We start from the raw sequence: 17688 nt of genomic DNA on the forward strand, positions 1-17688 counted from the left end.
GACACCACAGACCATTCCTCCTGTATTGTAGGACATTACCACCACTCCCAATGTATAATAATACCAGGACACCACAAGCTGCTGTCCCTGTATAATAATAACTGTACACAAAAACCTGCTCCCCCTGTATAACACTAATAACAACAGGACACCACATGCCGCTCACTCTGTATAATAATAACAACAGGACACTACAGGTCGCTCCCCCTGTATAATAATAATAATAACAACAACAACAACAACAGGATACCACAGGCTGCTCCACCTGTATAACAACAATAACAGGACACCACAGATTGCTCCTCCTGTATAATAATAATAATAACAGGACACCACAGGCTGCTCCCCCTGTATAGTAATAATAACAGGACACCACAGGCTGCTCCCCCTGTATAGTAATAATAACAGGACACCACAGGCTGCTCCCCCTGTCTAATAATAATAACAGGACACCACAAGTTGCTCCCACTGTATAATAATAATATCAGGGCACCACAGGCTGCTCCCCCTGTATAGTAAGACGCCATTACCTGATCTCCACGGACACTGGGAGGCTGCAACAGACGATGAAAACTCACTTCCTGTATATGGACCGCACAGTACGGAAGTAATGTGGAACGCACAGGCCGGAAGTAGGGCATGATTGGCAAAGGCTGCTTACGGGTTACTAGCCCCTCCCCTCCTTCACCACGCCCTCTGTAATTACTATTAACATACATGTCCTCAGTGCAGGAGGCCGGCGGCCATTTTCTTGTAGACCAGTCCGGCAGCAGCAAAACGTTCCCTGGCGTTGTAGTGACGTCAGGAGCGGCGGCCATTTTCCCCTGGTCTGAACTCCGCCTTCCTAAGTTCCTTCTATCATTCCCACAAGGCAGCAGGAGCAGAGAGCAGCCATTGCTGTGTCTGGCAGCAGGTAATGATATTATTATTATTATTCTATAGGCTGAGCAGCTCTGGTGTCAGGTTCTGTACTACAGGGGGAGCAGCCTCTGGTGCCTTGTTATAGTGCAGCTGGAGCAGCCTCTGGTGCTGCATTATCCCTGTACAGGTGGCTGACACTCTAGTGTCCTATTACTGTAATACAGGTGGCGCAGAGCCCGCCGTTACCGTAATACAGGTGGCGCAGAGCCCGCTGTTACCGTAATACAGGTGGCGCAGACCCCGCCATTACCGTAATACAGGTGGAGCAGACCCCGCCGTTACCGTAATACAGGTGGCGCAGACCCCGCCGTTACCATAAAACAGGTGGCGCAGACCCCGCCGTTACCGTAATACAGGTGGTGCAGACCCCGCCGTTACCGTAACACAGGTGGTGCAGACCCCGCCGTTACTGTAATACAGGTGGCGCAGACCCCGCCGTTACCGTAATACAGGTGGCGCAGACCCCACCGTTACCGTTATTCTATACATATAATGGCATTGTACTATACAGGGGAGCGCTATGTGTTGTCCTACTCTACAGGTGGAGTGACCTGTGTTGCCCTTTTATACAGGGGGAGGTGACTGTGGTGTCTTGTTACTATTATTATATAGGGTTGAGCGGCATGTATTGTCTTTCTATACAGAAGGAGTGGCCTGTGTTGTCATAATATACAGGGGTAGTATCCTGTGCTGTCATAGTATACAGGAGGAGCGGCCTGTGTTGTCATAACATACAGGTGTAGCATCCTGTGTTGACGTATACAGGGGGAGCAGCGTGTGTTTTCATAGTATACAGGAGGAGCGGCCTGTGTTGTCATAAAATACAGGGGGTAGCATCCTGTGCTGTTTTAGTATACTGGCGTAGCATCCTGTGCTGTCATAGTATACATGGGGAGCGGCCTGTGTTGTCATAATATACAGGTGTAGCATCCTGTGTTGACATAGTATACAGGGGTAGCTGCCTGTGTTGACATAGTATACAGGGGGTGCAGTCTGTGCTGTCATAGTATACAGGTGGAGCGGCCTGTGTTGTCATAATATGCAAGGGTACCATCCTGTGCTGTTTTAGTATACTGGCGTAGCATCCTGTGCTGTCATAGTATACATGGGGAGCGGCCTGTGTTGTCATAATATACAGGTGTAGCATCCTGTGTTGACATAGTATACAGGAGGAGTGGCCTTTGTTGTCATAATAGAAGGAGGGGTAGCCTGTGTTGTTATAATATACAGGGGTAGCATCCTGTGTTGTCATAATATACAGGGGTAGCTGCCTGTGTTGACATAGTATACAGGGGGTGCAGTCTGTGCTGTCATAGTATACAGGGGGAGCGGCCTGTGTTGTCATAATATGCAAGGGTAGCATCCTGTGCTGTCAAAGTATACAGGGGGAGTGGTCTTTGTTGTCATAATAGACAGGAGGACTGAGAAGGACCCAGAGCCCAATCACGGTGCCTCCACCTCACTCACTGATACATGAGAGACACAGTGACGTGAAGATCCTTGAACTCACTAACAAGATCATTTAGCTGCTGACTGGAGAGGTGACTGCTGGGAATGGGGCATTATACAGTAACACCAGGGTACGTGTCTGTTATGCACACCAGTGCCTGCAGGAATGTACTGGTGCCTGAACTGTTAGGGATGCAAAACAAATGAACTCACAGACAGACTGGGGAATATGACATTACGTACACAGAAGGTGATAGGGTAACAAAATAAACACAAAGTGAACAGAGAAGCCCAGAGGTTAAGAATCTGGGTGTCTCCCTAGTATTAGTTATGCTCAGATGGAAAAAGCAAGATGTAGTGTTTTAATACGTAGAGAACCCGAAATGCTGTTGCTAAGGGCAACAGCAAAACCGTGAAGGGTTACCAACGGGTGTGGCAGTAAACTCCTTGGTCAGAGATGGAATGATAGACACAAAGAGAGTCTCCACAATCCTAATCCTCACTTGCAGTGCACAGGTTCAGCTTACTGAACACCTTGCACAGTGAGACAGGATTTAGGCAGGCAAGTCTGAGAATACAGCCGCAAACTTGCTAAGTTCACAGAGTAGCAAAAGAACCTCAGCAAGTTAAACGACTGACTCCAGTCTTACTGCTAGGTCTGGATTGGCAGAGTGTAGTACCAAATCCCCAGGCCTATTTGCAGTAAGCAACAACAAATACAAAGCTACACAGTACTGGCTAACTTTCAGGAACTGACTAACCAACAAAAATTCAGCAGCATCTGCTTAACCTGAGAAGAGGCCTTATAAAGCAGGTGCTGTCCACGCCCCACTCAGACCTTACAGACTGTGAGCACAAAAGCCAGCACCGGATCCCCTGCCGTGCACAGAGCCTGTAACCACTGCACAGCAAAAGACCCGAACCGGAGTATCGGCTACGCTCAGGTTACTCCACTAGCACTTGTCTCCCGGTTGCCATGACGACGTGGCAGCACAGAGCAGGAGACCCTAACAGTGTCTGGGTGATGACTGGAGAGGTGACTGCTGGAAATGGGACATTATACAGTAACACCAGGGGGACGTGTCTGGGTGATGACTGCAGGGAATAGGGCATTATACAGTAACACCAGGGGATGTGTCTGTTATGATTCCCGTACTCCAGACCAGAGGAGATCTTATGGCAGAGGTCTGAGTACTGGAAAGATATACTGGTTGTGGGAGCAGGAGAGCCTAGTAACCCCTGGCGCCCTAACTCCGTTGTCTCGCCCGTGTTATCAGAAATCCCCTGCGAGACTATGGTTGCTTGAGCCCATGGCAGCCGCGTTCGAAGGGCGGATTATGTCTGCCCAACCCCGATGCCCCCTCAGGTCTTAATGGGAGACAAAGGGAAATCCGAGACAGGGTGATAACAAGGGGCCCTCTGACTAAGCAACCAGGCCAGGGGTTACAAGCTAACTAACTTAAACCAAAAAGTATGTGCGGACTAGCCGCCAGGGAAAAGGGCAACCAAGGATCCACTGATCCGTTACTCCTATCCAGCACCGCTGGATACCAGAGTGGATCAGGGGGAGCGGAATCTTCCGCAAAAGCTCCAGAACACAAAGATACAAAATAATAAACAGTAAGCGGTCAAGCCGCAACACACGGCTACGCCGCGACTCACGAACACCACAGGATGTTAAAGGTGCTCGGTCAGACTCCAGGAAAGATGACAACTTCCGAGTACAGGATCACTGAGGACAGGAACAACCGGATTGAGCAGGACTGGAAACTCTCTGTAGCAGACACAGGCAAACAGGAAGCTATCACCGGCGTCTGTGAGAAGTCCAAAGGGTGCTTATAACTGTGAGCTCCCCAATCAGGAGCCAGACTGGGTAATCACAAGTAATGCCGTGCAGCTTGCATGCTGCACGGCCAGCACACCATTACACAAATTAGAAAAGACCCAGCAACGGGGAACGCGGCCCGAACGTGGCGTCCCCGTTGCTAGGGTCTGAGCGGCTCCGTGCGCCCGGCGTCCAGCGTTGCCAGGGAGCCGGCGGCTGTACGCGCACGGCGTCCCTGGTTGCTAGGCGCCGGGCCGCACGGACCCCGGCGCCTAACACTTTGTTACCGAGAACCTGCGGCGGCTGGTTTTCTTGTTTTGCCTCTGGTGCCTCTCACTCATTTGAGGTGCCAACGGCTCTTGATCTGAACTTGGCAGTCCGAAAGGACTGGGTAAGACCTCCCGGGGTGGGAACACCTAGCCAGTGGGGCCCCAGAGGGGAGAAACGTGGATTTACCCACAGTAACCTTTGAAATCCATGTATCCAACTCAACCCCGAATAGCCACTCCCCTGAGAAAGGAAGAGACTCCACACTCTGCGCTTGGAATCTGCGTCCGCTATCCACTGATGCAGCCACAAAGTTCTGCGCACCGACACTGCCATGGCAGTAGTCCTAGCGTTAATAGCACCTATTCCCTTGAGAGAGTCACACAGGAGGCGTGCAGTGTCCTGAATGTGCTTTATTAGAGTCACCAGGGACGTATATCTCCAGCAAGGCTTCCTTGAATTTGACTCGCCCATGTATGAATGGCATGTGTCATCCGGCAACCCGCTATCACAGGCCTTTGTGATACACCAGCTGCTGTGTAAATAGACTTTAATGTAGTCTCTATTTTCCTATCCCCAGGGTCCTTTAATGCAGAGGAGCCAGGGACTGGTAATACCACTTTCTTTGATAGGCGAGAGACTGATAAGTCTACTGCCGGGGGCTCTCCCCAGTGTTTCCTGCCTTCTGGAGCAAATGGGAAAGTGTGCAGAAACCGATTTTTCACCTGGTATTTTTTATCAGGATTTTTCCAGGTTAACTTAAACATGTCATCTAGTTCCTTAGAATCGGGGAAAGTGACACTAGTTTCTTTTTCTGTGCTAAGAAAAACGACCGCTGCAGCGTCTTCCAAAGGGACTTTTATCACATCCCTGATAGCAAGTATAAGGGGCTCAATACCCTGTGCAGAAGGTAAATCCTCTTAACAGGATCCCATTCCTCCCTTCCTCCTGTACCTCGTCCTCAGATTCTGAGAGTAAATCGGGCAGCCCACAACTATATGGACCTGAGCTAGGGGGGGAGGGGGGGGGACTGTTTATTATCGGCCTTTGCAGCTAGGTCTGCTACAGCCTGCTGATTATTAGCAGTGAGCTGGGATGACATGTCTGCCATCATGGTTTTTATGTCACTGAGCCAAGATGGCTCCTGACCCTCCCCCCAAGTCTCCTCACTAACTTGGGAGGACTGGCTGCATTGTTCATATGAGTGGGAACCAGCCGCAGAGGGAAAGAATCACAGATAAGTATATTAAATAGCAAGCCTGCCCAGACTGGTATGTGAAAAGGACACACAGAGAGAGAGGAACGGCACACCCAAAGCCTGTCAGACCCATTGAGACTGCAGGCTGTTTATCACAGTATAACACAGGAGTCTTGTCCTTTTTAGGACACTATAGTATGTATAATAGCGGCTCTCCCCTTATTTACACCGCTGTACCAGTTTCCTGTGTATCACAAGTGTCTGCAGGAGCTGTGTGTCCTTGCTGCTGCAGCTGTAAGCAGAGGAAGGTGCCAAAACGCCGCTGCTCCCGCTCTAAGGAAGCTCCGCTTCCTGTAACGGCATTGGAGCTCTATAGATATTTATACTGGCAGTGTCTGCTAACAGGTGTAAAACGTAACATGAATGCCTGTTTCCACCACCGCTGCCAGTGTACACAGGGGGGCTATAGCGGATCCCTCCGTAGAGCGTCCGTATGCCGCCCCTGTAATCGCGCCGCACCAAGAGCCGGGGGACCCCCTTGTGGGTCCCCTGGTTTCTACTCGCCACTCTTCTCACCTCCCGCCATTGTTAGGGGTGTGCGGCGTGCTGCGATTGCATTTGGAAGAAATTTAAAGTGCACCAGCTCCTTTGGACCCCATCTATACCCCATTGTAATAAGTCCCCAGTATCCCTTATGCATGTTAGAGAAAAAATAAATAAAGAGTAGTTTAAATATAGACCGGCGTGTGCTAATAGAGACACTCTCAGGGCATGTAATACCATAGACAGAGGTACTGCTAGCGACACACAGTGACATGATGTGAGGGGGAGAGCAGGAGTATAATAGGGGCTGATGGCTCCTGATGTATGAGATACACCAGAGAGTGTGGGGAGGAGACTGGTCAGATATCTGGGCTGGTAACACACAGTGACATGATGTGAGGGGAGAGCAGGAGTATAATAGGGGCTGATGGCTCCGGCTGTATGAGATACACCAGAGAGTGTGGGGAGGAGACTGGTCAGATCTCTGGGCTGGTAACACACAGTGACATGATGTGAGGGGGAGAGCAGGAGTATAACAGGGGCTGATGGCTCCTGATGTATGAGATACACCAGAAAGTGTGGGGAGCAGACTGGTCAGATCTCTGGGCTGGTAACACAGTGACATGATGTGAGGGGAGAGCAGGAGTATAATAGGGGCTGATGGCCCCTGATGTATGAGATACACCAGAGAGTGTGGGGAGGAGACTGGTCAGATCTCTGGGCTGGTAACACACAGTGACATGATGTGAGGGGAGAGCAGGAGTATAATAGGGGCTGATGGCTCCTGATGTATGAGATACACCAGAGAGTGTGGGGAGTAGACTTAGTCAGATATTTGTCTGGTAACACACAGTGACATGATGTGAGGGGGAGAGCAGGAGTATAATAGGGGCTGATGGCTCCTGATGTATGAGATACACCAGAGAGTGTGGGGAGGAGACTGGTCAGATCTCTGGGCTGGTAACACAGTGACATGATGTGAGGAGGAGAGCAGGAGAATAATAGGGGCTGATGGCTACTGATGTATGAGATACACCAGAGAGTGTGGGGAGTAGACTGGTCAGATCTCTGGGCTGGTGACACACAGTGACATGATGTGAGGAGAGAGCAGGAGTATAATAGGGGCTGATGGCTCCTGATGTATGAGATACACCAGAGAGTGTGGGGAGGAGACTGGTCAGATCTCTGGGCTGGTAACACACAGTGACATGATGTGAGGGGGAGAGCAGGAGTATAATAGGGGCTGATGGCTCCTGATGTATGAGATACACCAGAGAGTGTGGGGAGGAGACTGGTCAGATCTCTGGGCTGGTAACACACAGTGACATGATGTGAGTGGGAGAGCAGGAGTATAATAGGGGCTGATGGCTCCTGATGTATGAGATACACCATAGAGTGTGGGGAGGAGACTGGTCAGATCTCTGGGCTGGTAGCCCACAGTGACATGATGTGTGGGGGAGAGCAGGAGTATAATAGGGGCAGATGTCTCCTGACTCCACCACTGGGCAGATACATTTCCCTCATTAGTCTGTACTGAGCAAGGAGAATATGTGACTCTTTTCTGTAATAAGTGTTTATTACTCACCTGTGCTGATATCTGTAGGGATCTCCTCCTCCTTACACTGCTGATCACCCCTCACATACGTATCTTCTTCTCCCTCTATATCTTCTGCCTTTATATCAGTCACATACGTCTCTTCTTCTCCCTCTATATCTTCTGCCTTCATATCAGTCACATACATCTCTTCTTCTCCCTCTGTATCTTCTACCTTTATATCAGTCACATACGTCTCTTCTTCTCCCTCTGTATCTTCTCCCTTTATATCAGTCACATACGTCTCTTCTTCTCTCCTTATATCTTCTGCCTTCATATCAGTCACATACGTCTCTTCTTCTCCCTCTGTATCTTCTGCCTTTATATCAGTCACATACGTCTCTTCTTCTCCCTCTATATCTTCTGCCTTCATATCAGTCACATACGTCTCTTCTTCTCCCTCTATATCTTCTGCCTTCATATCAGTCACATACGTCTCTTCTTCTCCCTCTGTATCTTCTACCTTTATATCAGTCACATACGTCTCTTCTTCTCCCTCTGTATCTTCTAACTTTATATCAGTCACATACGTCTCTTCTTCTCTCCTTATATCTTCTGCCTTCATATCAGTCACATACGTCTCTTCTTCTCCCTCTGTATCTTCTGCCTTTATATCAGTCACATACGTCTCTTCTTCTCCCTCTATATCTTCTACCTTTATAAGAGAAAGACGTTCTACCTAAATAACCCAAAAAATACAATGGCATTTGCATACAGTCAGATTAAACTGAGGTGAAACAGTATAATATCAGTGTATAAGACACACAGCTCCTCTACACATCAAATAGTGACAGTCACTTTGGTATATTGGATGAGACCCTAAATCCCACCTACCTGATCCTCCTGTGGGATCCTGTGATTCTCCTCTGTACAATCCTGGGAATACAGAGGACGGGGACATCTCTCTGGGGTATCTCTGTTACTGGGCCCATCTGTAGGAGACACACAGTGACTGAGTACAGTGTATATATGTGATTATCAGATGATGTGTGTATATAGGGGGTCCCCATACCTGCTCTCCCCTGTACAATACATGACAGTCTCCTCTTACCCAGTGATGTGAGGGGCCGGTGATTCTCCATCATCACGTCCTTGTACAGACCCCTGTGTTCCTCTATATACTCCTCCTCCTGCATGGAGACATAGACAGTGACATCCTGATACCTTATAGAAACCTAACACACACAGTGATACAGTCATAACCCAGACACGTCCCCAGGTGTTACTGTATAATGTCCCATTTCCAGCAGTCACCTCTCCAGTCATCACCCAGACACGTCCCCCGGTGTTACTGTATAATGCCCCATTCCCAGCAGTCACCTCTCCAGTCATCACACAGACACGTCCCCCGGAGTTACTGTATAATGTCCCATTCCCAGCAGTCACCTCTCCAGTCATCACACAGACACGTCCCCTGGTGTTACTGTATAATGCCCCATTCCCGGCAGTCACCTCTCCAGTCATCACTCAGACACGTCCCCTGGTGTTACTGTATAATGCCCCATTCCCAGCAGTCACCTCTCCAGTCATCACCCAGACACATCCCCCGGTGTTACTGTATAATGTCCCATTCCCAGCAGTCACCTCTCCAGTCACCACCCAGACACGTCCCCTGGTGTTACTGTATAATGTCCTATTCCCAGCAGTCACCTCTCCAGTCATCACTCAGACACGTCCCCTGGTGTTACTGTATAATGCCCCATTCCCAGCAGTCACCTCTCCAGTCATCACCCAGACACATCCCCTGGTGTTACTGTATAATGTCCCATTCCCAGCAGTCACCACTCCAGTCATCACCCAGACACATCCCCTGGTGTTACTGTATAATGTCCCATTCCCAGCAGTCACCTCTCCAGTCATCACCCAGACACATCCCCTGGTGTTACTGTATAGTGTCCCCTTCCCAGCAGTCACCTCTCCAGTCATCACCCAGACACGTCCCCTGGAGTTACTGTATAATGCCCCATTCCCAGCAGTCACCTCTCCAGTCATCACCCAGACACATCCCCGGTGCTACTGTACTCCCAAGTCTCCTCAGACCCCAGTCATGTCCCTGTATTATTACTATAGATAAAATTAAGATTATTGTGACGCTCCCAGATCCCCTCACCTCCTCAGTCATGTCCCTGTATTATTACTATAGATAGAAGTGACGTTATTGTGACACTCCCGGTCCCCTCACCTCCCCAGTCATGTCCCTGCACTATTACTGTAGTACCCTAGTGATCTGAAGGCCTTTGGACACTATGAGGGGGCAAATCAATTAATGAATGTGTAGCTCTATAAGGTAATAGAGATGCTGCCAACTGATGTATACCATATATGTGATAATAACTTGGATCTTTCTAGTGATCCAATAATGTATAGTGTTTATGCATGTTATTATTCTGTGCCTGCTGAAGGTGAGGGGACTCTGGTAAGCGTGCAGTGCGTGGGGGAGATCATGGAGAAGCTTCCAGAGGTCCCGTGTGCTGAGAGAGGTGGCTGGGCGCGTATAGTGGCGGTTTTGTTGGTGGGCTGACTAAGGGGAGAGAAAAAGGCTGGCGGCTGAGACGAGGGAGCTTACAGGAAGGTGGTTCCCTGCGAGTGAGAGAGCCCCTGTGGGGGAAAGGAATTGGATGTCTCCCGCTGCGGATGAGAAGCGATGTGTTAATTTCCCCTGGTGGACGCAGAGCAGGGACGTCCCGGTACCTGGTTGTCATGGAGAGTGCTGGGAGGCGGAGTGCTGGCGGGGCAGGCTAGTACATGGGAGGAGACCGCAGTGCGGGCAGCAGATACCAGGAGTCCAGCAGTAGCAGACAGTTTCCCCCCCCAAGCAGAGCTGTGTCCCTCATCCCATCCAACCCGCAGGGAGAGCCCGGTTGTTGGTGGAGGTGGAGTCGGGGGGAGGTCCAGACCGGGCACACTATCATTGTAAGTGCAGGATGCCCCCATATAAATCCTGCTAATATGCATACTTCCCTATCATCCTTTAACTATTAAAGTACCAGCCCCCAGCACAGTAACACAGGGACCAGCAGCATCGGTGGATCTGAGGAGTATAAATAGCACCTCTAGAGACTCCATATCCATTAGATAATGACCAGCAGGGTAGCAGTCATAGGTGCGGGGTGTATAATGATGAAAGCAGCTCGGAGAGGGAGCAGGGTCACCTAAACTTGGAAATGGTACACTAGGGAGACTAAGCACCCCTCACCTATCAGAGACAGGTGCCAATAACAGGGACTTCTGGACTTCCGGTTCCGGCTTCATGGAGTGGCTTCATACAAGCAATCAAAACCCTTTACTCTAACCCCACCTCATATGTATCGTGCAATGGGTTTCTATCTGAACCCTTCCCCATTGGAAGGGGCACGAGACAGGGCTGCCCTCTCTCTCCCCTCCTCTTCGCCATTGCACTAGAACCCCTAGCCTTGGCCCTCAGACAGTCAAAAATTTATAAAGGCATTCAGATTGGCGACATTGAACTTAAGGTCGGTCTCTTCGCAGACGACATGTTACTATTCATCTCTAAGCCGCTCTCCTCTGTTCCTGAAATTATGCACTTGATTTCGGATTTCGGGAGGACGTCGGGCTACAGAATCAATGTCACTAAATCTGAAATGCTACCAATTAATATCCCCGTTCCAGACCTCACCTCCCTCACACTTACCTCCCCTTTCAAGATCACTCAATCACATTTTAAATACTTAGGTGTTAATATACCCTGTGATATATCTAAGATCTATGATCTAAATTTTTCCCCAGTCATTAAAGATACACTTACCAGATTAGAGGGATGGCTTAATTTACCCCTCTCACTGCTGGGAAGAGTAGCAGTCCTTAAATCTGTTATTTTCCCGAAAATATTCTATATCATCCAATCCCTCCCGATATGCCTTCGGGAATTGGATGGACATAGATTGCGAAAGGCAATGGGGTATATGCAATAGCGGGCGAATTCGCGGCAATTATCGCCGTTTTTCAATTCGACCAAATTCGCCAGGTGAATTCCGGAAGGTGGCTTCCGGAATTCACCATATTCAATGAAAAACGGATTCGCCAGAGTCGCGGGCGAAAATCGGCCGATTTGGTGGATTTTGCCGCGATTTTAAAAAACGGGAAAAAACGGGAAAAAACCCGAAAAAAAAATGGCGTGGGGTCCCCCCTCCAAAGCATAACCAGCCTCGGGCTCATCGAGCTGGTCCTGGTTCTAAAAATGCAGGGGAAAAATCGGCCAGGGATCCCCCGTATTTTTAAAACCAGCACCGGGCTCTGCGCCTGATGCTGGTGCCAAAAATACGGGGGACAAAAAGAGTAGGGGTCCCCCGTATTTTTAACACCAGCATCGGGCTCCACTAGCTGGACAGATAATGCCACAGCCGGGGGTCACTTTTATGCCGTGCCCTGCGGCCGTGGCATTAAATATCCAACTAGTCACCCCTGGCCGGGGTACCCTGGGGGAGTGGGGACCCCTTCAATCAAGGGGTCGTCCCCCCCCAGCCACCCAAGGGCCAGGGGTGAAGCCCGAGGCTGTCCCCCCCCCATCCAATGGGCTGCGGATGGGGAGGCTGATAGCCTTTGTGATAAAAAAAAGATATTGTTTTTTCCATTAGTACTACAAGTCCCAGCAAGCCTCCCCCGCAAGCTGGTACTTGGAGAACCACAAGTACCAGCATGCGGGAGAAAAACGGGCCCGCTGGTACCTGTAGTACTACTGGGAAAAAAATACCCAAATAAAAACAGGAGACACACACCTTGATAGTAAAACTTTATTTCATACACCGACACACACATACTTACCTGTGTTGAAACGCCGACTGCAACGATCTCCGACGATCCGAGGGTACCTGTCAAAAAATTATACTCACCTTCCAGCGTCCAGAGGTCCAGGTCCAGAGGTAAATCCACGTACTTTGTAAAAAAAAAAACCGAACACTGAGCCATACCGGACTGAAAGGGGTCCAATGTTTTCACATCAGACCCCTTCCCCCGAATGCCGGGACATCACGTGACTCCTGTCACTGATGTCCCTTCAGCCAATCAGGAAGCGCTACTGCCGTGGCGCTCACCTGATTGGCTGTGCGCCGTCTGTACTCTGACAGCGCCTCGCAAAGCCGCTCCATTACTTTCAATGGTGGGAACTTTGCGGGTAGCGGTGGGGTCACCCGCCGGTCAGCCGCTGACCGGCGGGTGACCTCACCGCTAGCCGCTAAGTTCCCACCATTGAATATAATGGAGGGAGCTGTGCGATGCGCTGTCTGAGTTCAGACAGCGATCAGCCAATCAGGTAAGCGCAACGAAGTTGCGCTTCCTGATTGGCTTAGAGACCTGTCAGTGACAGCTGTCACTGACAGGTCTCATTCGTGGAAAGGTGTCCCATGTGTCAGCATGGGACACCTTTCAGTCCGTTATGGAGCGGGTAAATGCGTTTTATTTTTTTGCCAAGTACGTGGATTTATCTCTGGACCCTGGTTAAGGTGAGTATATTGAACTTTGCTTTTCAGGTATCCGTGGATTCTACATGGAGAAGAGGACCGATGTCGGTGTGTGAACATAGGTAAGTATGTGTGTGTCGGTAGTGTGAAAAAAAGTTTTACTGTCGACGGTGTGTGTGTCCTGTTTTTATTTGGGTATTTTTTTTCCAGTAGTACTACAGGTACCAGCGGGCCCGTTTTTCTCCCGCATGCTGGTACTTGTGGTTCTCCAAGTACCAGCTTGCGGGGGAGGCTTGCTGGGACTTGTAGTACTAATGGAAAAAACAATATCTTTTTTTTATCACAAAGGCTATCAGCCCCCCCATACGCAGCCCATTGGATGGGGGGGGGACAGCCTCGGGCTTCACCCCTGGCCCTTGGGTGGCTGGGGGGGGGGGGACCCCTTGATTGAAGGGGTCCCCACTCCCCCAGGGTACCCCGGCCAGGGGTGACTAGTTGGATATTTGATGCCACGGCCGCAGGGCACGGCATAAAAGTGACCCCCGGCTGTGGCATTATCTGTCCAGCTAGTGGAGCCCGATGCTGGTGTTAAAAATACGGGGGACCCCTACTCTTTTTGTCCCCCGTATTTTTGGCACCAGCACCAGGCGCAGAGCCCGGTGCTGGTTTTAAAAATACGGGGGATCCCCTGTCAATTTTTTCCCCGCATTTTTAGAACCAGGACCAGCTCAATGAGCCCGAGGCTGGTTATGCTTTGGAGGGGGGACCCCACGCCATTTTTTTTTCTGATTTTACCGTTCCAGCAATAAAAAAAAATAAAAAAAAATAATAATATTTTAAAAAATATATAAATAATATTTGTGCCTCCCCCCCCAAAAAAAAAGTACCTAATCCCTTCTAATATAAATAGATCTGCTATTCCCCCAAAAAAAAACACCAAAAAAAACATGTTTAAATTTTTTTTATTTGTTTTCACCCTCCAAAGTGTGGCGGATTGAAAATGACGAATTTGCTGTCTAAAAGCACTGCTGTCGAATTTCCAAACTTGAATTGAATATGCTTTGGTCGAATTGCAGCACTTGTATCATTGCAGAAAAGTCGAATTTGCAAAAAGTCGAATTTCAAAAAGTCGAATTTTGAAAGTCCGTTTTTTGGTCGGAAAGCACTGAATTGCATAGGCGAATTTTTTTTTTTGGTCGAAAATGACCCGAAATTCGACAATTTCGGGAATTCGACCGCAATTGCATATACCCCAATGACTCACTTTCTGTGGCAAGGGAAAAAACCTAAGATTGCTTTCCTCAAACTTGTGATGGATCGAACTAGGGGTGGAGCGGGCGTCCCCGACCTCCTCTCTTACTCCTTAGTGGTTTTTCTCCGATATGCTGCTGACTGGTTATTTGGACGAAGCACATATACTGATTCAACCCTAGACTCGGCCATCTGCCACCCCTTCTCCCCTTGTGCTCTACTACACTCTAAAAGACCTTGTATCCCACCTTCCATAATGGACCACCCTCTCTTCAAAGACACATACCTCAGCTGGGTGAAACTCCACAAGAAACTGCGCAGCGACCATACAGCCTCTTCATATGTAACCCTATGGGGAAACCCTTCATTCTCCCCTTCCCTTCACAACTCTCAGTTCAACCGTTGGAGGGAAAGAGGACTATGCACAGCCTCTCAGGTGTTTGACCCTGGGGGACACATTTCACAGTTTACCACACAGAGACAGGTATTCCCTCCCCTCCTCACACTTCTTCATGTTCCTACAATCTAGACATTACATCTCCTCCTTGTCTCTCGAGCCATATATCCCTATCCCCACTTCCCCATTAGCAAAAGCCCTCAGATACTGGGAATCTCACCCCTATAAACTTAAAAACATATACTCCCTTATAGTAAACGACCCCGCCACACCTTCCATACAAAAACTGATTACCTCCTGGACGACAAATATTCCTGAAATGCCTCCATATGAAATTGTCACCCAACACTTTCTATCTACCATGTCAACCCTGGGATCAGCCTACCTGCAAGAGGTTCATCTCAAATCCATACACAGAGCTTACCTCCCTCCATGTACCCAATCTTACATCGACCCATCTGTCTCCGACAGATGCCCAAAATGCAAGGGAGCTAGAGCAGACTTCTTTCATTGCCTCTGGAATTGTACCATGATTAGGCGCTTCTGGAATAAGCTTTTTGGGTTTATCAATAGCCACTTCTCGCTTACCCTGAGACCTGACCCACTGGCATGTCTATGCATAAACTTTACAACATGGCATGAAATTAAGGACCTCAAACCCCTACTCCCCATGTTCACTATACTCTTTACGGTCGCAAAAAAGACTATTCTGAAACATTGGATTGTTAGCTCAGCCCCTTCAATACGTGAAGTTTTTAAAATTATGCTACAAAACCTCTACCTAGACCGCAGGACCGTACAGCTCCCAGATCACCCAGGCCTTGAGAGATACCATAGAAAATGGGACCCCTATATATCCACCTTAGATCCCCAGACTTATGCCACATTTATCCAGTCCTTTGAAAATACTTCTTGGACCATGACCGGATAGATTCAGAGCCCCGACCCCTCTCATGTTTCTCCTCAGTATCCCATATCTCCCCTCCATACTCCTCACCTACTTTGTGGTTTTAGACCGACTCCCGCAATACAATTGCTTGCATAGATTTCCTGCCTTCAATATGTTTTATTACCGCACATGTGGCTATCTTCACTAAAATATTACTCACCGTGGACACACACTCTGGTAGCGCCCCCCATCCCCCCCCCTCCCCTTTTCCTCCCATACCCCCTCTTTATAGTTAAGTAGTTTGTTTGTCTTTGCCAAGACAGCTCCAGTTGTACACTATTGTTATTGGCCAGCTGTGGCCCTTTATTACTGAATATTCGATTATATCTGTTATGATCTTCCTTATATTATGTCAATATTATCATTGTGTATAAATACTCATGCAACCTGACAAAAACTACAATAAAACAGTTATTGAAAAAAAAAAAAAAAAACAGGGACTTCTGTATGTTCTGGAGCCACCCCCACGGATCTACAGTGGGGCACTGCTTATACTGGGACAGGTAACACAGATCATCACCCCACTATATGTAACGAGTAGACCACGGGTGTCAGGGATTCCAGGGTGGACAGCTCCACGTACTACCTTCCTGTTTCAGGTTGTCTAGGAGCGCTACAATTAGATCTTCAATGGAAACCATGCTATTCATTGCCGTAAAGTAGGGATTGCTCAACAATCGTGAGGACAATTGCTCCAAGTGGATAATCATATAACCCAGAGTACTTCTTATACACAGACACGAAAGGGCCCCAACCGTGCACGATTATAGTAAGAGAACCCGGGTGGTTTATCAAACGCAGCCCCACAACTTTCTTGTGGAATCGTATTTTTTGTATTGCATGCATTACCTTATGTATAGGTGGGGTATATTATTATGTATAGGTGGGGTATATTATTATGTATAGGTGGGGTATATTATTATTATGTATAGGTGGGGTATATTATTATTATTATGTATAGGTGGGGTATATTATTATGTATAGGTGGGGTATACTATTATGTATAGGTGGGGTATATTATTATGTATAGGTGGGGTATGTTATTATGTATAGGTGGGGTATATTATTATGTATAGGTGGGGTATATTATTATGTATAGATGGGGTATGTTATTATGTATAGGTGGGTTATATTATTAGAACGGTTCATGGTTTGAGTATTATATGATATAACTGTATAGGGTGGCCTATAACTTCTTACATATAAAACTAGTATACTTACCGGTGGAACTGTCTCCGTATCTGTGGAAGAGCCTGAAATCACAAAGGAAAGGTACGATAGGTAAATGTGCATAGTCCTATCTGCTTACATCACATACTAATGTTATAGGCGACCACTACAGGGGTAGGATATTTCTTAAGCAATTAGAGTATTGGGCTCTAAATAGCTTTGGTGGAGGCACGTTGCACATATACACTGTACCCCCAGGTAAAAGAGGGGTTACATTACTATAGATATGTGATGTCATTGTGACACTCCCAGTTCCCCTCACCTCCCCAGTCATGTTCCTGTATTATTACTATAGATATGTGATGTCACTGTGACACTGCCAGTTCCCCTCACCTCACCAGTCATGTCCCTGTATTATTACTATAGACATAAGTGATGTCACTGTGACACTCCCAGTTCCCCTCACCTCACCAGTCATGTCCCTGTATTATTACTATAGAAATAAGTGATGTCACTGTGACACTCCCAGTTCCCCTCACCTCACCAGTCATGTCCCTGTATTATTACTATAGATATGTGATGTCACTGTGACATTCCCAGTTCCCCTCACCTCACCAGTCATGTCCCTGTATTATTACTATAGATATAAGTGACGTCACTGTGACACTCCCAGTTCCCCTCACCTCCCCAGTCATGCCCCTGTATTA

General features: G+C 48.3%; 2 protein-coding genes across 3 annotated transcripts in view; one reads left to right on the top strand and one right to left on the bottom strand.

The window, feature by feature from the left end:
• LOC134984496 (zinc finger protein 850-like) overlaps positions 1-17688 on the top strand; it is a gene marked incomplete at both ends in the record, with an annotated part of 147111 nt that overhangs the window by 75535 nt on the left and 53888 nt on the right. The gene's annotated exons all lie outside the window — the stretch shown is intronic.
• Positions 1-17688, bottom strand: part of LOC134984491 (oocyte zinc finger protein XlCOF22-like) — a 350792-nt gene that overhangs the window by 35079 nt on the left and 298025 nt on the right. The window contains exon 1 of one of the 2 annotated variants that reach the window (XM_063950057.1): positions 531-572. The exons of the other annotated variant lie outside the window; for it this stretch is intronic. The gene's annotated coding sequence lies outside the window, so the exon portion shown is untranslated. Of the gene's footprint in view, positions 1-530; positions 573-17688 lie in introns of those variants that run through there. 2 annotated transcript variants of the gene reach the window in all.

Source organism: Pseudophryne corroboree (genome assembly GCF_028390025.1).
Source record: "Pseudophryne corroboree isolate aPseCor3 chromosome 3 unlocalized genomic scaffold, aPseCor3.hap2 SUPER_3_unloc_6, whole genome shotgun sequence".
Classification (NCBI taxonomy): Eukaryota; Metazoa; Chordata; class Amphibia; order Anura; family Myobatrachidae; genus Pseudophryne; species Pseudophryne corroboree.